The 26,935-nt window shown below is 47.4% G+C and overlaps 1 non-coding gene and 1 pseudogene across 1 annotated transcript; both read right to left on the bottom strand.

Moving 5' to 3' along the window:
* Positions 1–1,646: 1,646 nt before the first annotated feature.
* TRNAK-CUU (transfer RNA lysine (anticodon CUU)) lies at positions 1,647–1,719 on the bottom strand. The gene has a single exon. It is a non-coding gene; the product is annotated as a tRNA-Lys (tRNA).
* A 2,645-nt stretch (positions 1,720–4,364) lies between these two features.
* LOC149369973 (uncharacterized) lies at positions 4,365–5,663 on the bottom strand (annotated as a pseudogene).
* Positions 5,664–26,935: the final 21,272 nt, after the last annotated feature.

The raw sequence follows: 26,935 nt of genomic DNA, 5'->3' as shown, positions 1-26,935 counted from the left end.
CCTGCAAATTTTGGCTATTTCGAAGAGTTGCGTGCGCTGGAGAGGTTGCTTTGCCTGCAAGCTTCTCGAAAGCGCGTGTGCTATTTTGGCACGATGTAGCCAAAATCTGTTGGGGCACAGCGCAAGGTCCAACACCGGGTGAACTTCCAATGCACCGGGCCAGGATTAGCCAGGATGCTTCAAATGTGCCCACTGGGAAAAATACAGGGGGCTCTGGAATGGCCTGCTACGATGATGACGATTCCGATTGCAACCACAGGTAATTCCGCTCAGATTAATTCATCTGTAAAACCACGAGCTCGGTGGCTCAGCGGTTAGGGCGGTCGGCTGCTGCACCGGGGTTCTCATGTTTGAACCCGACCGCGGCGGCCGTGTTTCGACGGAGGCGAAACGCAAAGAATCCCGCGTGCTGTTCGATGTCAGTGCACGTTAAAGGCCTACTTGACCGGAAATCTGCACACCGTAAAAAGTTTTTTTTTTTTCACAGTACACCCCCAGAGTATGTTACCGTCAAAACATTACGTTCCGTATTCAAACGGTTAAGGCGCCAACGGCTCGCAAACTGGAAAAACGGCTGTCATCACCACCCGCCGGAAGTGACGCTTGTTTAGAACGGGAGGCGGGAGTCTGGACAGGTCCGGAGCGTCTGCTCAATGCGGCCCGTGCTAAGCTTTGGTATCGGTAGCGGGTGCAGTATTTTGCTCAATACATGCTGGTTATATAGGACAAAAACGCATATGAAACCACATAACAGGCATCTATAATAGAATGAAACCCCATAGAAAAATTTCTAAACGTGTTTTATTCGATGACGTACAAAGTAGAAAACCGCTCACGCTACCTCAGCGAAGATTATAATAATAACAATGGTATAAGAATAAGACAATAATAACCACAGCACAAGGAAAAAACAAAACTCTGCTGGGTACCGAGTCATGTCCGAATAAAAGTGAACAAGAGAGCAGACTTGTGCGCAGTTCAAGCAAAGACAAGCAGATTTAAAAAGTAAATATTCCCTTTAAGGACTGCATTAACCTAGTATATCAAAAATTAAGAGAAAATGGCAGTCCGCTTGGAACACCATAGTAAATAATAAACTACACTTGTTATTTGTACACTTGTGCACTTGTACACTTATTGTACAAGTTGTACAACAACCACAGCGTGTTGATGTAGTGTACACTAGTAAACTTGGTAAAGTCCCTTTTCGATCTATGGAAGTCGCGCACTCTCCAGGAACGTTACAAAGAAGTGATTCTGTGTCGTCTTCCAATAGCCCAAACCCCCCACACCTTAAACATAACTTCATCGTAACGGAGAGGTGCTAACCTTAAACCACATTTTATGTTCCTGCACTAAGCTCGAACGACTAAGACAAAAGCATTTCCAACAACTTTGTGCTTAACACATCGCATTGCACCCTAGGTTACTCCTGGGAGAAAAGGCACTTGTTGAAATTTTCAACTTTTTTAAACTTTGAAAGGAACGAAGTTTATGAAAAAAGTGTGAAATCACTTTAGGTTCTTCCCGCAATGCCCACAAAGCTTGTGTTTGGCGCATGATGGCCTTAGTTGCTTATTTGCCATTAAACCGAACGCAACACAACACGCGTCGCAAAAAAATAAAGGACCATAAAAAAAAATCAGCGCCCAACGTGGGGCTCGAACCCACGACCCTGAGATTAAGAGTCTCATGCTCTACCGACTGAGCTAGCCGGGCGACGCGATGGGCGCTTCCAAAATAAGCATGCGAAGAATGGGAGCAAAAAGTAAAGGTTGCGAGGAGAATTGAGAAAGAGTGATAACAAGTGTCGTTGACGAGGAGCACGTGGGCGCGTCGCGGCCGCCGACCTGGCATCTCTGCCGTCCTGAGAAGCTGGGAAGCTGTGCGAAGGGTTGCCTCTCGAAAGTGGCGCTGTGCCATCGAACACAGCAGGAAATGCGAGGACCCGCGCAGAGAGTCGAGCGAATGCGGGAACAGCCCAAAAAAATTTGAGAAGCAGCGAACTGTCTTTTGGTTCGTACAGCAGTATATGATATAGAACAAGCGAATGGGTGTTGTCCTGTGCTGCATTGTCTGGTTTTGTGTTGTGTCGCGTAGCGATTACTTGCGCATAAGCATAAGGTTATCACGCGACAAGCTGAAGGTATAGGAAGATTGTTTCCCCCAGAATTTCATAAAAATCTGAATAACAACGATGGTGTAGAGGACTGTGACATTCCCGCCTGCAGGGAGTTAGTCACAACGCCACCTAATAGCAATCTAGGGGGCCCTCATGGAGCAATGAGAACTGAGCCAACAGAACGGTAACCCGGGAAATCATTATTTATTGCTCTGCTGCAAGGTGAACCTGGGGGGTCCGCTCACCGCTGGTTTTAGGAGAGCTGGTTGTTTGTTCGGCCGCTCAAGGCTTCATTCACTCCACTCCGTTCATCTTGCTTCGGCGGTCCGCGGCTGCTTCGGCAGTGCCGTGGTTTACTTTTCTTCACGGCGCCTGGATCTAATCTCCCTCGTCTTCGTTGCATCCGTCGCGCCTCTGTGGGGATCTCTTCCTCATTCGGGTTCCTCCTCGCCCAACGGTCGCCGTGGCTGAGCCGGGCCAGGACGCACGCCGAGTTGCCAGGAAGCTGGGCCGTTGGGGGATCTCTGGAGGAGAGTCCCCCGAAGGACAGCGCTCTCCTGCATCCAGGGCCGGATTAAGAATGATGGCCTTCCAGGCCCCCGCTACACGACTGGAATATATCCCATGTTTCATTGTAATTCCACCAAATTAAAAAAAGAATGAAGTGCAATCAATGGGATTTATGCAACAGTAACGCATTAGTTTTACAGCGCACAAAACACAACGCCACTCTTGGAACGCGCGACACGTGTCTGCCCGTGGCTGAGCGCCACGGAGGAGCCACGTTCGCCGAATGATAACATGCGGGGCTGCATTGCAGCATGCTGCGTGCGCCACATCATCTCCTCTTTCAGTAAAGCTGTACACAAGCCGACAGACGGGTTTTCGTCGGGGCACTGTTTTAATGGTAACGCATTAAATAAAAGCAGGCCGTACTAGCTTACTACAGTTGAGCTGGGTACTCCGGCAGCGACAGGGAAATAAAAACACTCGTTAACTGGTGCCCCGACAGGGTATTAATAAAAGTTAATAATATTAATTTGATTACACAATGAACATTTACTACTGCCCTCGTGGGGCACATTTGAATACCAGAATGTAAGTCCTGATTCAGTGGTTAGCGTCCTCGGCTCTGAGCCCAGTACCCGGGTTCAAACCCAGCCACACGGTGGTCGCGTTGTGAAGGAGGCTAAATGCAAAAAAATGCCGTCACCGTCTGAAAGACGTTAAAGTAACGAGCGTTAGTTGTTCAGTAGCACCATATGTCGTCCATGCGATGTATTGCCACATGATTGGGCTACTTTTTCATACCTTACGGCGAGCAGGCGTCTACCTCCTTGAGCTCGGATATTTTTGACCACTTTAGGCCAAAAAAGTTTGTCGACATTTTGGAGCGCCATTTTTCCTTGCCTCAAGGCGGTAGTGCCCGGTCGCCATGATGTTTGAAATTGTTGACTACATGGCCGCCGTGTTAAGCCTAACCATAAGTAAATATTAACCTAATTAGGCAATACTGGTGTCTAATATGTCCTACTAATCGAGCCCTTTAAGAATATCCATTAATTAGACCATGACGTTATCGGTTAGTTAATTATAAGCAATTAAACATAAGCATAACCATAAGTGAATATTAAATTAATTAGTTAATTTTGATGTCTAACCTGTTCTACTCATATGGAAGATTCCAAAAATCTTATTCGTTTTATGATTCCTCATTAATTACTGAGTTAAAAGTGATTAAACATAGGCATGTGAATAGTTAATTATGACGTCACAAAATCAGTGACGTCACCAATCATCAATTCGGTATACAAATGACGCCATCAATGAATCACCAATTGGGTTGCTATATCGAATTACTATGGGAGCCATCTTGAATTCCTCCGACTTGAAAAATTTCACGCCGGAGGAAGGTGGTAGCAGACTCCATGAAACCGAGAAACGTGATGAATAAGAGCTATTGCTCTTAAATAAAATGACGCCGTTCAACTACTGCTGAACCTGAGCGAAAGATATGGAGTGGTGGCCGTTTGACGAGAAAAATTAAACGATTATACCCTCACTCTTCCAAGCGGCAAAGTAAAACAATGCGTCAGCCGGGAATCTAACCCGAGCCACCTGCGTGATAGGCGAGTATTCTACCACTGAACCACCGACTTTTTTTTTCTTTATTGCCGACTAGAGAGGAAAATCAAATACAGTACATTAAAAGGTGCTATCTGAAAACGATAGCACTCATAGGTTAAAACCATTTCAGGGCAACAAGTTCATTCAGAATAGTATACCATTCGGGTTTGTCGGCTTGTTCCTTATACATATCTCTCAGGTAAGCAATACTCTCAACAAAATACTCCCTTCGTGTCTTCCATACACCATGCAGTACTAACAGCATGAACAGATCATACGGTACACCATCTTCGTTGTCAACTGGCAAAAAACGGATGCCATACGGTGCTACTGGAAGGTCTTTCCTTAACGTCCTTTGCAGGATGTCCCACAGACAGACCGCATCCCAACAGTCCAAGAACATATGGTCTACAGTTTCAGGCTTTCGGCATATCATACAGTTTGTGGACCATGGGACATATATCACTTTCTCCTGCAACCATGGCTTCACGGGGTGTGTGCCACTATGTAAGTGGAAAAAGAAAGTTTTCACCGATGGTCGCACGCCCATGTTCTTAACCCTTTGAAGAACATCCTCACCCTGACCGTCACCATTCATTATGCGATAAATTGGCACTGGTAACTTCATATCTGAGAGGTCCATCTACAGCCACCTACCTTTCACCCCACTAAGATACTGCATCGAGAAACGCGCTTTCAGTATTGGAAAAGCTCCAACGACTTCACGCAAATACCCATGCACACCTCCACGATGAAACCCGCGCGCACACACCAGAAATTCGGGTAAAGAGTTTTGCAGTCGCACCTGCATCACTGTCCTCAAAAAGGGATCATTTTGGTCACGCAGGAACACGTGTCTCGAGACAACTTGCCCTAGGAACAAATGCACAAGACCAAACCCACCGTTCTGCACTGAGCGAAACAAGTTTGTGCGGCTCGTGCGCTCCCAGGTTGATCCCCACACAAACACAGCTACTAACACTCTGTGCAGCTTCCGAACACACATGCTTGTCATAAACATCGCCTGCAGCACGCACCATACTTTCGCGACAATGAAAAGGTTACACACTGTTGCGCGAGCAAAAATAGAAAAATCCCTGCCACCCCATTTTGTTGTTTTCAAACGGACCTGCTCGGCTTCTTCTTGCCAATACTGTGTCGTGTCCTTCTAGTGCTGAAGTGGAACGCCTAGGTATTTTCTAGGCGCGTCTAACCACTCAAGATTTTCAAATAAGGAAGGAGTGTCTTCCCACGCCCCCTGCCAGAAACCCAGGCATTTGTTCCAGTTTATAACACTGCCGGTACGTCGGCAGTATGATGTGGCATCGTTCAGGGCCTCCTTGACACTTTCTTTGTCTTCACAAATAATAGCAATATCATCAGCGTATGACAGCGCCTTCACTTCTGTTGACATTAGCTGGAAGCCTCTAACCCATTTATTGTACAGCACTTTCAAGCAAAACGGCTCCAGATAGACGGCAAATAGCAAGGGGGATAAGCGGCACCCTTGCCTGACACAGGAATGGATTTCGATACAGCCAGTGAGTTCTTTGTTTACTACAATATTCGCTAAACACCCCTTATATGCCAATCTGACACTATCCGAAATTACTGAGCCCAAGTTTACATAATCTAATATGGTGAAACGTGTGTTGTGATGGACGCGATCGAAAGCTTTTTCCAGATCAACCTGTAACACCCGTCTTGAGAAAACGTCGCAACACTCTAAAATGCTCTTCATAATATGAATGTTAGTAGTTATTGTCCTTTCTTTGATGCCACAAGTCTGAAGGGGTTCCACTATATCCTTGATGACAGTTTGCAATCTCCTGGCTAGCACCTTCATATAGATTTTATAATCCACATTCGTTAACGTTATAGGTCTGAAAGACGAAGCCGACTGCTAGGACTATGAGGGCCACTTCTTGTCGGAACCGGTTATAGAAAGCCGCACTCAAACCGTCCGGACCAGGTGTCTTGCCCGGACTAAGGTCATCTATGGCTTTTTCAATTTCTTGGACCCTAATTGGCACTCTATAATTGATTTTCTTTCATCATCGAGTTTTGGCATGACCTACAAAAACGAGCTTTCAAAACCCTCTGCAAGTTTTTTGCTGCACCCAAATAATTCACCGTATTGTTCAACGAACGCCCGTTTAATCATTTCCTTGTGGGTGAGGGCATTTTCGAATCTTATCTCTTGGATATCATTTTTCGCTGCCCAGCTCTTTTCGTCCGCTAGTGCCTGCTTCGTTGGCATTTCACTAACCCAAAGCTTTTCTTCCCGTGCTCGTATAACTGCTCCCTTGTATTTCTCATTGTCTAGCACTTCCAGCTGCCTCCGAGCTTCTCTGATTTATTTACTGCGCAGTACCGGCTGCCCACATTCTTCACTGAGTAACAGATCCAGCTGGCATTGTAATTGCTTCTCTGCCTGTTTTATTTTGTGTTGTTTTGCAGTACTGTGTTCGATTGCACTTATCTCAATGCTTTCTTTGAAACACTCCCACGCGTAAACAAAACTATTAGCCCCACTTGTCAGTTCTTCTCTTATGCTACCTTGTATCTTACTAACGAAGGTCTCGTCTTCGAGAAGTTTTTTTATTCATCTTCCAAAGTTGCCAGTTAAGGCGCGAATTCCTTTTTTCTGCACCTAGTGTAAACATAGCCAGACTATGCTCACTGAATGATACATGTTTCACCATGTAATCGGTACATATTGGCACAAGGGCGACAGATATGTAAGCTACTGAACCATCGACGCCGATGTTCCGTTCGCATATACTGCCCATCGCTTTATAGCGTAGCTCGGTGAGTAAGCCGGAAAAAGTAAAGCAATGCGTCGGCCGGGAATCGAACCCGGGCCATCAGCGTGGCAGGCGAGTATTCTACCACTGAACCACCGACGTCGATGTTCCATTCGCATATACTGCCCATCGCTTTATAGCGTTGCTCGGTGAGTAAGCCAGCAAGAGTAAAGCAATGCGTCGGACGGGAATCGAACCCGGGCCACCCACGTGGCAGGCGAGTATTCTACCACAGAACCACCGCCGATTTTTTTTTAGAGCGCAGTTCTTTGGCGTCCGTTCCTGGGTTTCGCGTCGTCGTCGGCGTTGTCGTCGGCCTCGTAACCAGCTCCGCCTCCCTTTCATCCCCCCAGCGCTAGCAGCGACCGACTGATACCGCTGGATCCCGCTGACGCCGCTAGAGAGTCAAGATAACGTGACTGCATAGAACACCGTCGCCGTCATGCAGAAAGAGGAGGAAAGGGTCCCCCCCCCCCCCCCTGTTCTTGTGTGGCGGATAGGGTGCTCTTCAGTTGCCGACGCGCCGGTTAGTTCACGTAGGCCCCGGCACGTCGACGAATACGTGACCACCTTCCCACGGCTAGACCTGGTTCTTAGCGCTGCGGAAGCGAGGGTATCATATTGTTTGTGTCGGCATCGGCGGCGTTGTCCCTGAAACCAACAACGCAGCTGGGGTTGACTCACTATCGAAAAGGTGAAACAGCTTATTTGCTGCGCTCAAATTTCGCATTAGGAAGTAACGTAATCGTTGGTAATTTTTTTTCTTTATTGCCTGTTCTGCGGCCAGCAACCATACATGTTTATACATACACAAATCGAAGAATTTAAAAGGCGCTTGCCGTTCTTTGGCATGCGCCGGTGTTTAAAAGCGCTTCAAATTGACAACAGCGTCTAACAGCGGCAACCAGTCTGGCTGCTCACTGCTTGCTTTGCACACTTCGCGTATGAAAGCAACACTTTCAATGAAGTACTCTCTGGCAAGCCTTGGGTTCAGGTCAGCATGATGCACAGCCATCATCCTAGTGCGCCATATGCTATAGAGGCACAGGGTCATAATCATATCATACGGCACCCCTCCTTCATTACCGGTAGGGAGAAAGCGGATGCCGTACGGCGTGACTGGCAAGTCCTTTTTTATGGTGCGTTGCAGAATGTCCCATAGAAAAACCGCGTCTGAACACTCAAGAAAAATGTGGTCGATAGTCTGTGGTCTTCTACAGTGCAAACAGTTTACAGACCACGGGACGAAGATGCCTTTTTGCTCGAGCCACGGCTTGACCGGGAGCGTCGCAGTGTGTATTTGAAAAAAGAAGCTTTTCACAGACGGCCTAACCGGCATACGCTTTACCCTCTTCAAAACATCTTTACCCCCTCCATGTGGATATACTGCATGATACAATGGCACTGGCATACACACATCAACTGAACCACCGACGCCGATGTTCTGTTCGCATACTACCCATCGCTTTATAGCGTAGCTCGATGAGTAAGCCGGCAAAAGTAAAGCAATGTGTCGGCCGGGAATCGAACCCGGGCCAACCGCGTGGCAGGCGAGTATTCTACCACTGAACCACCGACGCTTATTTTTCCTTAATTGCCAGGCTCACAACAACAATACAGATCACAAAGAAAACGATGATAAAATGCCGCCAGTGATTTGGCTGACACGCGTGGTTTAAAATTGTTTCATAGCAACCAAATCGTCAAGTACATTCAGCCAATCCGGTGGATTAGATTGGGCTCGGTATACATCTCTGATATACGCCACGGTCTCAATGAAGTTTCCCCGGACGGGACGTGTGTTGACGTTTGCGTGCCGTACCTGTATTCTGGTCTTTCATAAACTATGGAGGGCAAGGAGCATTATCATATCATACGTTAATTCTTTGTTGTCGACAGGTAGAAATCGGATGCCCTAGGGATCTATTGGGAGTTCCTTTTTTATCGTTCTTTGAAGAACATCCCAATTAAATATTTGGTCCCAACAGTCTATGAAAACATGTTCAATTGTCTCTGGATTCTTGCACAGAAGACAATTCGTTGACCACGGGACAAATATTCCTTTTTTCTCAAGCCAAGTTTTCACTGGAAGTGTCCCAGTATGAAATTTGAAGAAAAAGGATTTCGCCGCTGCTTTAACTGGCACCCGCCTTACTCTTTTTAAAACGTCGCTTCCAGGACCTCCATAGTACACAGAACAGTACACAGGCACAGGTAACATGATATCAAGGGGGTCTGCATACAGTTCACGTCTTGAAACGGAAGAAAGATATTCCATCGAAAATCGGACACTCAACATTCTAAACGCATATGCCTTCTCGCGTAGGTAGCCTGTGATTGCTGTACCCGCTTCTGTGCAGGATAATACAGTGAACTGGGGTAACATTTTACGCATCCTCACTTACAAAACAGTTCGCAAAAACGGGTCATGCTGGTCTCGAAGATATAGAAACCGCGATACTATTTGACGTAGAAACAAATGAACGAGAGCCAAACCTCCGCTTCTGAGAGGTCGAAACAAATTTGTGCGGCTCATTCTTTCCCAAGTAGAAGTCCAAATAAAAACAGCAAAAACACGATGAACTTTCTGGATATTGACTCGTGACACAGACAAAACATTCATGATATACCATATTTTGGAAACTAGAAAAACATTACAGATACTAGCTCGCGAAAATATAGATAAATCTCTGCCCTGCCATCCTTCCGCTTTTTCACGTACTCGATTTGTTTCTTCTGTCCAGTACCGCTTAGTGTCTCGGTAACAGCACAGGGGGACACCGAGGTACTTTGTAGGCAATAGCGACCACTTCATCAGAGCGAAGTATTCTGGCCTGTTGTCCCAGTGCCCGTGCAAAAAGCCTGAACTTTTCTCCCAGTTAATTTGGCACCCAGTCTGTTTGCAGTATTTCCCCACAATAGTAACAGCTTCACGTATATCTTTATCTGAACAAAAAACAGCGATGTCATCCGCATAAGCTAGGACCTTAACATGAGCGTCCTGAAGCTTAAAACCAACCACCCTATCACTTTGAAGCAGAGCTAAACACATTGGTTCAAGGTACAGCCCACATAGCAGCGGTGATAGCGGGCAACCTTGTCTCACCGATGAGTGCACATTCACGCTCTCGGTAAGATTGCCATTTACGATGATACGCGTCGTACAAGATGCGTATGACATCTTAACGCCATCCAGTATCACTCGGCCCACATTGGTGTGCTCAAGGTCGCAAAACAAAACTGCGTGCGACACTCGATCAAAAGCCTTTGCTAGATCGAGTTCCAGCATAGCAACACGACCTTCAAAAGCATCGCAACACTCCAGAACACTACGGCCAACATAGATGTTAGTATTTATTGTGCGGCCTTTGATGCCACAAGTTTGGTGCGGGCCTATCAAAAGAGTAGTAGTCTGTAGTCTGTTTCTGTAGTCTGTTTGCTAGTACCTTGGTGAATATTTTGTAGCTACGTTGGTGAGGCTAATTGGGCGATAGGACCCCACGAACAGGCGTTGTTCAGGATCATCAGTTTTAGGAATTAGAGTAATGTGCGAAGTGCCATAGCACAGCGGCACTCTTTGCTTATCATACGCTTCTGATATTACACAATGTAAAAGAAGGGCCAGCGATGCTCTAAAGGCTTTGTAAAAACCTGCAGTTAACCCGTCCGGTCCAGGTGCTTTTCCGTACTGTAAGCCTGCAATGGCGCTTTCAATCTCGCTGACTGTAATCGGTTCTTCAAGTCGTGCTTTTGTCTCCTCATCAAGCGTTGGCATAAGCGGTAAAAAGTCAGCTTCAAACTCTCCTTCAACGTTTTTTCCCTGTCCTAACAACTCACTAAAATATTCAACAAATGCTTGCTGTATGGTTCTGCTGTCTGTAGTCACCCCATCCTGATATCTTATCTGTTTGATTTCTTTTTGAGAAGCATATCTTTTTTCGTCAGATAGGGAGCGTTTCGTGGGCGTTTCCCCCGCCCATAGCTTTTGAGCTCGAGCTCTGATCACTGCCGCTTTATACTTATCTGTGTCGATCTGTTGTGAGCAGTTTTTCACAGCTCTTATTTCGTTCATATGTCTCCCTGGCTGACCAGTTTCACTACAAGAGAGAAATTCAATTCGCTTGTGAAGTTGTTTCTTTCTATGTTTTGATTACACCTATTTATGCAGCTTCTTTCAATTGCTTTCATCTTTACACGTTGCTTGAATTCGTCCCACTCGGCTGCAGCATTTGCCGAATTAGCTTCAATAACATTTTTTATTTCCCTATCAACGTATTTAATGAATTCGTCATCTTCGGGAAGCTTTTCCTTGAACTTCCATAGATTCCAATTGAATCTTGGTTTTTTCGGCTTTGTTCCTATCATTGCAATTATTAGGCAATGGTCACTGAATTGAACTGGTATGACCTCATATTTCGTACACAGCGGCAAAAACTCGACTGAAACATATATTCTTTCAAGTCTGGCATGACTTTCATTCTGAAAATGCGTAAACAGTGGCCGCGTACCATCTGTGAGAGCTGCTCCCACATCTTCTAAATTGCATTCTTGTACGATCTGGTTGAGCAAGGAGGCACTCTTGTCCCTAATAGGCGGATTTTTAACGCGGTCAGCATTACGACAGACACAGTTGAAGTCTCCGAATAGTATTCCACTCTTGTCACATGAAATGTACGGCACAAGGCTATCAAAAAAGGCTACACGATCAGCTTCAACTTTCGGTGCATACACACACACACTGCTCTCCAGTTGGATAGCAAAAAGGAAAAATCTACAACCAGGAAACGACCATTTTCACAAGAAACAACAGATTCAGCGGAAACTGCTAAATCATTTCGAATAAAAAGAACACACCCTCCCGATGTGCCAAAAGCATGGCTGACACAAACATTGTAACGCGATAGGAAGGAAGCCACCATACGATCCGTTTGTTCCACGCTTTCGACTTTAGTCTCTTGCACGGCTACTATGTCTAGTTCTTTTTCTAAAAGGAGCCTATTAAGCTGGTATTGTCTCTTTTTTGCTCCCAACCCTCGTTTAAAGTGGCAATGCGTAGCGCTGTTTTGTTGTTAGAATCCATGATTTAGTTTAAAGACCGAATCGTATGATGTCGCCCCTGCTGGCATATTTAAATAGGGACTCACTGGGTTTGGATGACTGCTCCCATTGCGACACCGACACACAGTAGCAAAGAAACTAGCTCGGCTCTGTCCGCACAACGCCTACTCAGCCCCTCGAAAGCTCGCCATTCTAGTTCCACAGGTCTTCAGTGCCTACGGCGGCGACTTCCCGGCCGATCTTGTATCGGCCGGTACGTTGGGGCGCGGCTTCTAACTCGGCCGTCTGGTCGATGCCGCTTTTGATGGTGGTTCCCCGTCGGCGCTGTTTCTTGTCGTCTCTGTTGCACTGCTTGCTTCGTCTCGCGGGCACTTTCCTGCCAGACCACCAACTGCCTCTTCGTTGACTTCCATGGCGTCGCGTTGCTGTTGCGACACCTGTGGCCCAGTATCATTTTTCGTCATGCCCGCTTGCTTTGCATCGGAAGCTGCTTGCTGGGTCTTGGCTGAAGCATCATGTTCAGGTGTCGTCTTCGGCTTGGAAGATGCGGCCGGATACACCACAGACGTGTTTTGCGTGTCAGTAGTGGCTTCCTTTGCAGCCTCTTCTGATTCGGCTTCGTCCATCAGCAGATGGGACGCATCGTCTTTGCTCACGGGCCCTTTGACGCTGGCGTAAGTGAACGTGCACTCGCTTTCTTCGTTCCCATAGCGACGACAAGCCCCGCAACGCGGTACTTTGCAGTCCCATCGGATGTGGCCAGTAGAATGGCACTGGAGGCAGAGAGGTGGTCGCCCGGATACAACCACCAGAGCTAACTCACCAGCGATATACACTTGGTGCGGAAGGTCGTCAAGCGTGATCCCTGGTTTCAGCTTGAGAGACACCAACCGCGTGGTCGAGCCTTTGTCGGCCACACCTTGAACAGGCCATCGCAGAAGACAGAATTCAGAATCCCACCCTGAACCACCGACGCCGATGTTCCGTTCGCGTACTGCCCATCGCTTTATAGCGTAGCTCGGTGAGTAAGCCGGCAAAAGTAAAGAAATGCGTCAGCCGGGAATCGAACCCGGGCCACCCGCGCGGCAGGCGAGTATTCTTCCACTGAACCACCGACTTTTTTTTTCTTTATTGCCTGGCTTAGACAAAAAAATAACAGTAATACACGCGAACATATATACACAGCGTTCAAATAGCCTGTAACCACGAGGGGCAAGGCATTGTCGTGTTAAAATTCCTTGAGTACCGTCAAGGGCTCCAGCCTTGACAGCCACTCCGGAACACAAGGTTGTAATTTCGCCGTCTCCAGCCATATCTGTACGCTTTCACGAAACTACATGCGTGCCGGTCTTGCATCCGAATCGTAGTAATAACCAGCCATTCGAGAGCGCCATATACTGTGCAGGCCCATTAACATAACTTGGTCTAATGGGACGTCATCCTGGTTATCCGTTGGCAAGTACCTAATCCCATGAGCATCGAGTGGCAACTCTTTTTGGAGTGTCCTTTGAAGCACATCCCACAAATACACCCCTTCCAGGGCAATGGAGAAACACATGATCTATTGTCTCCGGCTGCTTACAAATGAGACAGTGGGCGCCCCACGGAAGAAACAAGCCCTTTTTCTCCAGAAATTATTTTACCGTCAATGTACCGGTGTGTAACATGAAGAAAAATGTTTTTGCTCCTGGTGAAACTCGTTTTCTTTACACGTTTCAATACATTACTGCCTTTGCCTCCAGAGTATAAGGCCCTGTACAAGGGCACCGGGAACACTACATCACAAAGATTTTTGTATAATGTTTTCTTGTCAACTTTACTCAAATACTCCATCAAAAAACGTACGCTAAGGAATTTCACACTTAGAACAATCTCTCTAAAGAATCCAAAAATACGGCCAGGCATACATTCGGTGTGAACCACAACATCAGGCAACGCTCGACCTAGCCTTTGTTGGCAAACAGCTCGCAGGAATGGGTCTCTTACATCTCTAAAAAAAATAAACCGGTTCACGATCTGGCGTATAAATAAATCGCCCAACCCAAGCCCGCCATACTTAACCTGCCTAAACAAATTTGTCCTCCTGCACCTCTCCCAAGTGGAGGCCCAAATGAACACGGCAAAAATTCGGTGCAGTTTTTGAACATTAACACGAGAACAATGCAACACTTGCATCACATACCATAACTTGCTTATTAAGAAAAGGTTACAAACTATTGTTCTTGCAGATATTGACAAGTGGGCGTTTTTCCATTTCTCCGCTTTCTCGCGGGTTTCTCGGATCTGCTGTGTCCAGTGTGGCTCGGTATCCTTATAAAACTCTAAAGGCACTCCCAGGTATTTGACAGGCGTTGTAGCCCATGACATATTAGCAAATGTCTCGGGGGTTGACGGCCATTCTCCATGCCAAAACCCCAGATACTTACCCCAGTTAACTTGGATTCCTGTGACTTCACTAAAATACTTCACAGTATCGACTGTCCTCTTTATACTTTCCTCATTTACACAAAAAACCGCGACATCATCTGCGTAAGCAAGTAGTTTAATTTCAGTAGACTGCAGTCGGAAACCATCAATGCCTTTGTTTTGTAGAATGCTTAAACACAAAGCTTCAATATAAATATAGAACAAAAGAGGGCTGAGGGGGCACCTTGGCGCACCGAACGTAGTACGTTGATGGGGGCCCCCAATGACTTATTGACAATTAATCTCGTATTACAGTTACGGTACGCCAAGGCCACTCCCTCTCGAATAACAGTACCAACATTAATGTAGTCTAAGATACTAAACAGAATGTTGTGTGACACGCAATCGAAAGCCTTTTCCAAGTCCAACTGCAGTAATGCAACACGTTCGCGTTTAGCATCACAGCATTCGAGCACACATCTTGCTTTATGGATGTTCTGAAAAATAGACCGTCCTTTGATCCCACACGTTTGGTGGGGGGCCAACTATTTCGGCTATAACTGTTTGTAGCCTGCCACCAAGCACCTTCATATAAATCTTATAATCAACGTTCGTCGGAGCAATGGGCCTGTATGACGACACACACTTCAGCTTATCTGGTTGGTCAGTTTTTGGGATAACCACAGTATGCGACGACCCGAACGATGCTGGCAACGACTTCAATTCATAGGCCTCATTAAATAAGGCACACAACAATGGTGATAACTGTTCCTTGAATGCTTTGTAGAAAGCTGCACTCAGGCCATCGGGCCCGGGTGATTTTCCAGGATTTAAGTTATTTATTGCCTGCTGCACTTCTTGTTCACTTATTGGCCGCTCAAGGTTGGCTTTTTGCTCGTCGTCAATTTTTCGCATCGCCTCAAGAAAGGATTCTTTATATCGTTCCAACTTGACACTGTGGCAAGAAAAGAGCTGTTGGTAGTGTTCAAAGAAAGCTTTCGCGATTCCTTCGTTATCTGTTTCTGTGCCGCCAGCCCATTCAATCTCTCACGTGATTACGTCTTGCGTTCGCTTTTTCAATTCCGAAAGTTCTTTTTGTTGGCGTCTCGCCCATGGCCAGTTTCTCCGCTCTCGCGCGCACAAGTGCCCCGCGATAACGGTCTTCGTCAATCAGTTGAAGCTTTTGTTTTATTTTTCTAACATCGTCCATGTACAAACCCGGCGCATTACACTCCAGAGTTAGCAATTTCTCAAGCAGTGTCTTTAAATTCATTTCATTTTGTTTTCCTTTATACCGTATACAGCTGGATTGTTCAATAGCTTTTATCTTAATTTGTTGTTTGCAAAGTTCCCATTCGTGACCCAGTTCTTGCTCGGTATCCAGAGGAACGTTATTAATTTCCGCTTCTACGAGTCTAGTAAACTGTTCATCCTCTAAAAGTTTATTGTTCATCTTCCAAAGGTCCCACTGAAAACAACCGCCTCTCTTTCCGGTTCCAATCATACACTGAACCACGCAGTGATCCGAATATGTTACGGGCAGAACGTCATAACATTGGCAGTTTGGGAGCAGTTCTGCAGATATGTAAATCCTGTAAAGGCGGGCGTGACTAGACCGCTGAAAATGCGTGTACTGTAGTTGCCCATTGCCCATAAAACATTCCGCCACGTCTTCCAAGGCAAACTCGTCAATCGTGCGAGACAAAATTTCTGTGCTCTTATCTCTAAAAAGCACGCGGGCTAGTTTTATCAGCGGAGCTCAAAACACAATTGAAGTCACCCATAAAGACAAGTTGCTTGTCCGTGTTTACGTACTGCTGCACTAAATCAAACAGAGCTGCCCTTTCATCGACAAAAGTAGATGCATATACACAGACAACACGCCATTGGATAGACCAGAGACTAAAATCGAGGGCCACTCCCCTACCCGACAGAAAAGAAGCATGCGCTTGTACAACATGACCTGGCAGCTTTTTGACGAAAAAAACACACCCTCCCGAAGTGCCAACCGCGAGACTAACAACTGCATAAAACCGGGACGTGAAACACTGCACCATGCTCTCGGTCTCTCTTTCGCCCTCGACCTTCGTCTCTTGAACACCTAGAATATCTATGTCGTAGTCATTTAAGAGGCGCAACACTTGGTTCTGCTTCCTTTTCGTGGATAAACCCCGTACGTTAAATGTGGCAATTTTTAGCGACTGTGCAGAAGCCATTTTGTTACAGAGAAAAAAGGCCGAGAGCATGGTGCTTACCTTTCACGTCTAGCATAAAGCTAGACGCCTTGCCCTTGGACTGGCGGACCTTGCGTTGGGGGCGGTTTTTCGACGGCTCTCTTGTCCGTCGGGACATTCGGTTTGGGTTTGAAAGTCGGTCTCCTCCCTAGTGGCGCTTTCGCTGGCGGCTCCTCGATGCTAGCTGCGTCCGCCTTTTCCGTTTCACTGCCGCTCTCGTCGTGGGCTCGCTTCGCCGGTCCGGGGACGCTGGTCGCTCGGCCGCCACTATTCTCAAGAGGTTCCAACTTACTCGTTGATGCCGTTACCTCAGCGTCTGGAAAGCGCTCAGCCTCGCTCTCCATACCCTCCCCCAAATCTTCGTTGCCAGGTGTTGTGGCTCCCTTGCCTGAAAGACAGGGTGCCTCGTTCCCACCCCCCGGAAGCACTTTCTTGCCCGTAGTTACAGCTGGCTTTCCCGCTTCACCAACGCCACTTGCTGCTTCTTCAGTCTCAGCGACATCCATTTGGTGCTCCGCCGAGGACTCCCTCGTTGAAGGTCCTGTAGCCATCGCGTAGGTTCGTACGCAATCAGAGTCAACGTGTCCGAACCGCTTACATATCGAGTAGCGCGGAAGCTTACATTCCCGGCGTACATGACCGGTCCCGTGGCAGCGCAGGCACTGCATTGGCCGACCAGGCGCAACCACGAGGGCCAACTCTCCTGCAACTCTTATCTGGTGGGGCAGGTCCTCTATCTTCATCCCAGGCTTCAACTTTAGGAGCACGGTCTTCGTAGTTGAACCCTTTTCGTGAACGCTTTGGACGCGCCACCTCTCACGGGTAACTTCGGTCACCTGACCGAAAGCCGCCAGCGCAGTTCCGATGTCTTCATCAGCAACTCCATGCAACATCCAATGAAGCCGGAGCTTCACCTGTTGATCCTCAGGGTCGATGATGATGCACCGGCGCCCTTTCACTAGAAGATCTTTGACGGCGAGCAGCCGCTTGGTTGCTTCGACGCTGCTCAAAGTCACGGTCCACACGTGGTTGATTTGATACGCCCCCAGAGCCACCACGTCTGGGAGAGTACGTCTTCGCCAAGGCGTCCCGGAAATCTTCAACCCTAAAGGGTCGCACACGTACGTCTCCGTGCAAAAAAACAGTATTCAAAAGAACAGGTCCGGTGGGCAGGTTCGGCAAAATGATCTGATATTCCTTATCATCGTTTCCTTCAAGCCTGTTACCGCGGCCAGCCTGGGCCGCTAGCGCCGCTCCGCCGGAGCTCATGATTCCTCGTCCGAACACACCGGTGGCCGGAAGTAGAATGACCACTGAACCACTGACGCCGATGTTCCGTTCGCATACTGCCCATCGCTTCATAGCGTAGCTCGGTGAGTAAGCAGGCAAAAGTAAAGCAATGCGTCGGCCAGGAACCGAACCCGGGCCACCCGTGTGGCAGGCGAGTATTCTACCACTGAACCACCGACGCCGACGTTCCGTTCGCATACTGCCCATCGCTTTATAGCGTAGCTCGGTGAGTAAGCAGGCAAAAGTAAAGCAATGTGTCGGCCGGGAATCGATCCCGGGCCACCCGCGTGGCAGGCGAGTATTCTACCACTGAACCACCGACTTTTTTTTTCTTTATTGCCGGGCTTCGACATTACACAACAGAACATAATAATATGTACATACAGTATACAGAGTTAGCCAGGATCCCAAAGAGTGGGCCTGACTTAGGTTAAAATTCTCTTAAAGTTACGAGGGGTTCCAGCCTTGGTAACCACTCAGGAACCTCCACTATTAGCTTTTGTTCTTCCAGAAGCTTGTGCATACTTTCTCTAAAATACATACGGGCTGGCCGTGCGTCAGGGTCACAATGATACCCTGCCATGCGGGAGCGCCATATACTGTGGAGGCCCACCAGCATGACTAAGTCTAACGGAACCCCAACCTCGTTCTTGGTTGGCAAAAACCCTATTCCGTATGAGTGGATTGGAAGCTGTTTCTTTAAAGTCCTCTGCAGCACGTCCCAAAAATAGACCCCTTCCCAACAGTGCAAAAAGACGTGATCAATTGTCTCCGGCTGGTTGCATATGATACAATGCGACCCCGAAGGAAGAAAATTCCGTTTTTCCTCAAGAAAAGTTTTCACAGGTAAAGTTCCAGAGTGTAACTTAAAGAAGAAACTCTTGACTCCCGGTGGTACCTACATTTTCTTTACCCTTTTCAATACGTTGTAGCCCGGCCCTCCACAGTACATGGCCCTGTACAAGGGCACCGGAAAGAGGAAGTCACACAAATCCTTGTACAAACCTTTCCGGCTCACATCACTCAAATATTGTTTTGAAAATCTAGCATTCAAAAATCGGACGCTGGCAACTATCTCCTTGAAAAACCCAAACATGCCACCCGTCATACACTCAGTTGAAATCACAAAATCTGGCAAAGCCCTACCGAGCCTTACTTGGTATACTGTGCGCAGAAAAGGATCATTAACATCGCGCAAAAACAAGAATCTATTGACCAATTGCTTCGCAAATAAATATCCAAGCCCGAGTCCTCCATCTGAGTCCTCCTCTTCTGAACAAATTGGTTCGCGTACACCTCTCCCATTTCGAAGCCCACACAAAAACAGCAAAAATGCGATGTAACTTTTGTACATTAATTCGCGAACAATGCATCACTTGCATCACATACCACAGTTTGCTGGTGAAAAACAGATTGCACACTGTGGCTCTCGCAAATATAGATAAATAGGGCGCTTTCCATTTTTCAGCCTTTGCGCGTGTTTCTTCCACCTGCCGTGTCCAATACGGTTCGCTGTCGCGGTAATTTTCCAGGGGGACACCCAAGTATTTCACAGGGGTCGTGTGCCAGGTCACGTTAGCAAAATTTTTCGGGGTCACTGGCCACTGTCCATGCCAGAACCCCACACACTTCCCCAAGTTAACCCTGCTCCCCGTCACAGTGCTGAAACGCTTTACCCCGTCGACCGCGTTACGAATGCTATCGTGACTGACGCCAAAAGCAGCAACATCTTCTGCATATGCTAGGATCCTGACTTCAGCCGTCTGTAGCCGAAATCCTTGAACAGCATTATTTCTTATAACGTGCTTATACAAAGTTTCTATATAGATCACGGTGTAAGAATACATTTAGGTGTTGACACTGCGCTCGGCGGCGCGACCAGGACTTGTTCGCCGCTCCCTGCGCTTCTCTCGAACGCTGACAGATGGCGCTACGCACCCGGGGCCCCTAGTCGCCGAGCTTCGGCAGCCGTAATGCAGATGCCACGGGATCTTTCGGTGCCGCTGCGTGTACGCGTGCTTTGTGAAGTGCGTCAAGACAACGAAGGATTGAAACTGCTGTCGACACCAAATAATTTTGGGCTACTTCGTGTTTTTCTTGCTGAGACTGCATGAATGGGCGGAACAGCAGCGAGGACGCAGCCCTGTGCTGCTTCCGAGCTCGTTATCGAAATGCGTTCATAGCAAATTTTTTTTTCGTTCATCCGCACGACTGCTGTGAGCATAGTTAACTACACTGTCTCTTAAATATAAAAGGTCGGACTCAACGCGCCCACATTTGGCCTGAAGAGCCTACGCGTACATTCAAACATTGCTTGAGCAGTGTATTGCGCCAATGCTGCGAGATGACCGCCGTGTTGAGAACATGGTTAACTTCGGCCACCTGGAGTTCTTTAATTTGCACAGAAACCTCAAGGACGTTTCCGCATTTCGCCTGCATCAGAAATACTTACTCCGCAGCCACGAATAGAACCCGCGCTCTTGTGCTGTATTGCAGAACGCCACTGCCGCTATACACGCGAACGCCGGGACCAAAACAAAAATCCAAGTGTGCATTTGCGGCTTTTTAATAGCAAGTGCACTCCACAATTAGGTACGCGAAACGCAAATAGTTACTGGAAATGCCACTGGCGTTGTTTCTGCCAATCGTATCCCTCAGGTCGGCACCGACGATGCTGAGTGGTTGTCTCTAGCACTAGGCCCGAGAACGTAGGTGTAATGCCGGCTGCGGTGGCCGCGAAACAACGCAAAAGGTGCCCGTGTGCTGTGTGATGTGAAGAATCCCATGTGGTCTAAGTTTGGAGCCCTCCATTGCGGCATCTATTAATGCCCATATGCCCCTTCGGGACATTAACAGCACAATTTGCTTTTTTTTTTGCTCAAATGCGGCCTGAATAGCCATTCTGTTGAACAAACAAATTTATTACTACAAGTAGCCTCTCTGAGAGATGTGATTTCCTGTAGTCACTAGGTTACGCACAAAACACAGTGAATCACAACCTACTGGGCTACTTTCGTGTAATCAAGAGCCAAGACCGTGACTGCAATTGTGATGATCACTGCATTCGTTTATTTGGACGATACACTGAGCGAATCATCCTCTATCATCTAGGATGAGCACAGCTTGGCCTGTTTCTTTTTTTCTTGACACTGCTTTGTCATGACTGCATTGGTGTGCTTACAATGCTGCCTCATACGCATGCTGACGTAATAGTGGAGGAGCTGTGCGAGTACTTCTTCCTTGTGATCAGCACATGGGAATGTCATCGTGTATGTATCTATCACTGCGTCTATGGTGTCCCAGTACACCGTGTGGCAGTCTGCATAGTCAACAAAAAACCGCTCCGTATGCTTTAGAAGGTCAAATATGTTGACGTTAGGGTGGGTAGACCCCCTCTGGTCTTCACATTTGTTAGAGCTGCTTCAGCAAAAGAATTATTTTTTACGCTGAAGGCTGACAAGCAAGCAGCGCAACTGGTAACTCTTCGCATCTTTCTGCACAAAAAACCGGTGACATAATAAAGTATGCAGTCTGTAATTTGCCCTCCGTCTGATTTGTGTTTCCGAACGATATCTTCACATTCCCAGTCTTCTACTGAAACTAGATCGTCTAGCTTTTCTTTAATTTGATTGATGAATCCAGGGCATGATGCCACTTTGTCGTCTGTTCTAATGAGGGCCCTGAAATATGACGCATCCAGCAATGGTTCCTCACCCTCGACGACTTTGCAATTGCCATACTTCGGAGGTTTAAGGATACTGTAGATCGACAGCGTCTGGTAAAGCTGCATAAAGGTGGGCATCGAAGGGTGATCATTATGGCTTCCTGCCAACCGTATTTTGCCAAAGAACCGCTCGATAGGATCTTGGTTCATTTTGTTGGTTAGGACATATTTGAAGTTGTGGCCATCAAGCAGCACCTCACAAAGATCCAAAGTGGACTTCAATGTGACTCGAAGTCCCTCGCAAGTGCTCTTTGTCAAGAACATGTCTTTTATAATGTTGCCACTTTCCAGTTCTCTTTCCCAGCTGTCCAGCCAGTCAATTCCATGCTTGAGAATTGCGAGGTCTCGGCTGTTCCTTGTGATCCCTTCTGCTGGAAATCGCCTGTTCAGTGCATCAAACAAATTGTTTAAAAACAACGTGAATTCTTGAGTTTTCTCGCTGCCTATGAGTTTGCGGATACCTTGTTCCCGATAAAACTGAATACCCGCCGCCATTGAGCGGCTAAAGACTTGGGTGGCTAACTTCACACGCATCTTCTCACAGTTACTCGGGTATATGTGAGAGTGCGTTATTTTCGGGCAGACTTTTAGGCCCCCCGCGTTGGCAACGTCTTCCTTGTAGACTTCAGCATAGTACTCCCACTTGATCCACTGTCCTTCGTTTTTCAAGTATCGCTGCTGCTTAAGTCTATTTCTCACACACTTAAACAAGTGTGGAGTGTCAGAAAACGCAAAAACTTTTCTTTCAGGGTCAACTGGGTGCGTGAACGAGTTGCAGCTCTCCTTTAGGCTTCCATTAACACCTAGAATGTTCCACATGCTCCTGTTTGTTGACGCGCCATCACAGACAAACCCATGAATCTTTGCACCGGCTTCTTCGAGCATCACAATAGCTTGGAGAAGCAACTGAGCGAGAATGGAGCCTTTGGTTGCATTTTTTGCTGCGATCACCCCTATAGGTTGAGCGTAGCTATCGCCAAAAGGACAGAACATGAAAACGAGGGCGTGATCAGCGAGCTCATCAGCGTTTCCAGCGTCTGTTGCCAGCCCTACATATGTCATCGTGCGAGAATTGACACGTTTACTTTTTCTAACCTGCATTTCATCGAACATGATAATCCCATGTCGCTTGAAGTCGTCCATTTTTTCTATTTTCCTTTTCAGAGCAGAAAAGAACTTGCTGTCAAATCCCGACTTAAATCCCACCATAGAGACATACCGGCGTATTGTTCGGACTGACGGCAATGCGAGCACTTCGTTTTCCATCAGGAACCTGTAGGCTGCTGGTGACCTGATATGAAGGAGCAAGCAAAGCAGGATCCAGCTGTCCGAGTATCGTCGTCCCTTCTTAGAACCAGTCTTGCCGGCAGCCACACATTCCTTTAACACAAGCTGCTGTGCCTCAGTAAGGTTCGCATCACGAGAAATGCGGTCAAGTGTTTCATCACTTAATTGTTTAAGCTTGGCTTTGCATTTGCTCAGTTCCGCCTCAAGCTTTTTTTTTTTCCTTTTAGAAGTCGCACTTTGGACCTGTAGCAGGAAATTCTTGCCTTCCGCAAAAGGTCAATGCAAGCTTTCTTGGAAGGGCTGCTTAAAAGACGAATGTGATTCATTTCTCCTCTCTTCTTCATACGGGAGTAATGTATCCGGAGTGTGTCTTTCAATCTTTCGCAACGGTCGCAACTTGCTTGTTCAGAAAATAACATGCAGTTTCTGTGCCGCCACACGCCACATGCGTCGATATATGCACACTCGGGTTGGATGTTGTGGTACATCTCGCCACCGGGGCCACCAGCGCATACGTGCAGGTTGTGAAACTTGTGAATCACACTCTCCAAGTCGCTTAGGCCGCATGGAACAACATCGCCGCTTATGGCGTTGACAGTTATAGGGTGACCATAAATGAAGGCACGCAGTGACAGCATTCCGCTGGATGAAACTGTAGCATCTAATGACTTCCTCAGGAAAGGTGCCTGGTCGCGTTCCTTCGCCAAAGCCACTTCCGTGAAGACTACAGCCTCCACACCAAAGCTATCAACAACTTGTGTTGCCCACGAGGTTCCTGGAAGTTGAATGCTGGATACATAACTCGAGAGACATGAAAATGTGAGCGGTTCCTTTTCATCTTGGCCGCTGACAGACACTCCCTCGTGACTTTCCTCGACTAATCCGAGGCTGCTGCATGCTGCCAATGGTGCTTCAGTCTGGACGTGACACAATCCATCTGGACCACCCTGATGTGGACTCGTGCGGTTGTCCTGACGAAAAATGAGAGAAATTATATCAGTGGAAATGGATTTAAGGTATTGTTATAAAACATATGCTACTATCAAAAGCAGCCAAACCCAAAAAGCTACAGGCAAAAGTTTCGCGGACTGCTTCAAAAGCTAAGGGCTTAATCATGCTGTATGTTAACAACAGCTAAATTATTTAATGTCCTGGGCTGGGCAGTTACTATTAACCTGTATTGCAAGCAACTGTATCTCGTTATCCAGGGGCACCTATAGGTATCTATGGCATGCCGGGAGGACCGATACGGTCAGCAGAAAGTTATGTACAGGGAACACTAAGCACCTAGAATATTAAGTACCCGGAGCAGTGCAGAAGAGAACAAACCTTAACGTCATGAACGCCAAGGAAGACGGAGGTGGCACTTGAGGAGGTGCCTCCAAGTTCCATGGTGGGAGAAGGGCACGTTCCTTGATCACTCCACTCACATGTCTGCAGTTTCTTCTGAGGGCTCGATGATGGATCGGTGCCTTTTTTTTTTCACAGACCGTCCCAACGGGCAGTGCGACAGCGGCGGGAGCGGGCCGCTTGCTTGACTGATCGCCACACGTGGCCGTAGACTGTCGTTTTCTAGGAGGCTTTCTTGACCTTGTCGGTTTTGTCAGATATTTCGGACACCCGGGAAAAATACTGGGCACAGCATTCGCCGACAGCACCGGGATCTTCTTCGGTACATTTAAAAGTACCTTGCCATTGAACTCGGCATAGTACGATTTTGATATCATATGCTCGGGAAAGTGCTTCGCGCAGACGTGGTCGCTCGGTTGCAATATCCTATCTGCTCTGGGAATTGCCCGGCGCCAAAGTTCTAAGCGAGCAGGCACCGACGGAGCTTTAAAAAGTGAAACTTGATCCGGACAACTCCGGTAGCCCGAACTGCAGTTCGGTACGAAGCACTTCTTACCCATAATTGCGTCTAGCAGACTTCTGGACCCGGCTGAAGTTGACAGGTGTGTCACAGCAACAAACAACAGATCACAGACACAATGCACATAGGCCGCGACGACCGTCCATGGCGTCGGCCCGCGCCACCACGTGCGTTTCCACAACTGTCAATCCGGCTTGTGCCAAACCGCGACACAAAAAGCTAGTTCTAGCAAAATTTGCTCGTCCACGATGGAAGCTGACGACGTGGAAGCTGAGATCGTGGTGTTCACAGCTTGTGATGCACTCTCTCAGCCCAAAACATCGACCAACGCAGCCTAAAAGGGCACCTAAAGCAGGGCACGCCGGAGAAGGGAATATACGGCTCTGGGCACGCCGCTTGCCGCACCGAAAGCGAAGGGCCTCTGCTCCGCAGCGCCCCCGCGCCGCTGCGGTCGGCGCATGTACTAGAGGGCGAACACAATCTGTGCGCGCTCTCCGCCGCGGCGGGCGGCCAGTGTCAACACCTAAATATATTCTTACACCGTGATATAGATACAAAATAAAAGAGGACTGAGGGGGCAACCCTGGCGAACAGAACGCTGAACGTTAATGGGGGCCCCCAACGATTTATTAACAATTAACCTGGTAGTGCAATTTCTGTACGCCAAGGCCACACCCTCAGTGATAATAGTGCCTAAATTAACATGATGAAGGATAGAAATCAATATGTCATGCGCAACACAGTCAAAAGCTTTTTCTAAATCTAGTTGGAGAACTGCCACACGAGTGCTAATGGCGTCACAGCACTCCAACACACTTCTTGCTTTGTGAATATTATAAGCAATAGGCCGCCCCTTGATGCCACAGGTTTGATGAGGACCAACAATTTCTTTAATTACCATCTGAAGTCTGGCAGCTAGCACCTTCATAAAAATTTTCTAATCGACGTTCGTCAGTGAGATGGCCCTATATGCTGTAACCAGTTTAAGTTTCTGCGCGTCATCTGTTTTAGGAATAAGTACTGTGTGGGACGTACCGTAGGATGGAGGCAGAGCATTACAAGTGTAGGCTTCGTTAAATAAAGAAGTCAGCAAAGGGGTTAATTCACTCTTAAACACTTTATAAAAAAAACACAAACCATCCGGGCCTGGATACTTTCCAGGGTTTAAGCTTTCTATAGCGCGTTCGACTTCTTGCTGCGTAATCTGCTGCTCTAAAATTTCTTTTTGCTCGTCATCCAGCCGTGGCATATCTTTCAAAAACTCGTCTCTAAATGCATTCGAGTCGACTTCATGTTGCGCGAAGATTGTCTGAAAGTTCTCAAAGAAGGCCAGCTGTATCCTATCTTTATCAGTGACTAAAGTGCCTGCCCATTCTACCTCGTGAATCTGGTTTCGTCGAGCGTGCGCCTTTTCCATTCCAAGCGCCCGCTTAGTGGGCGTTTCTCCCGCGACCAAATCTGCCGCTCGCGCCCGAACTAGCGCTCCCTGATACCGTTTTTCTTCGATAATTCCCAGCTTTTGCTTTGTTTTCTTGATGTCTTCCATAAATATGCCCGGTTGTTTGCATTCTTGAACTAATAATTTTTCTAGCATAACTTTCAGCTGCCTTTCTTGTAATCGTTCTTCGTGCCTTAGCACGGTGGACCGTTCTATAGCCTTCATTTTAATGTCTTGTTTCGCTAGTTCCCACTGCAACCCGACTTCGTTTTTCCCTCCCTCTCTATTTTATTAATCTTTTCTACCACGGCATCAGTGAAAGTTTTGTCACTTAGCAGGCTAGAGTTTAGGTTCCATAGGTCCCACGAAAAGCTGTTATTTCGCTTTTTTGATCCTACAGAGCACTCGACTACACAGTGATCAGAGTAGGACACAGGCAAACATTGTACTTGTCACATTTCGGCGATAAATCAAGTGACATATAGATGCGGTCGAGGCGCTCGTGACTGACACGTTGAAAGTGCGTGTACTGCACATCGCGTGCGCCCTCTAAGCATTCGGCAACATCTTCC

The sequence above is a fragment of the Amblyomma mixtum genome, chromosome 1 (assembly GCF_055824585.1).
Source record: "Amblyomma mixtum isolate Tamu chromosome 1, ASM5582458v1, whole genome shotgun sequence".
NCBI lineage: Eukaryota > Metazoa > Arthropoda > Arachnida > Ixodida > Ixodidae > Amblyomma > Amblyomma mixtum.
This window is presented reverse-complemented; position numbering and strand designations above follow the sequence as displayed.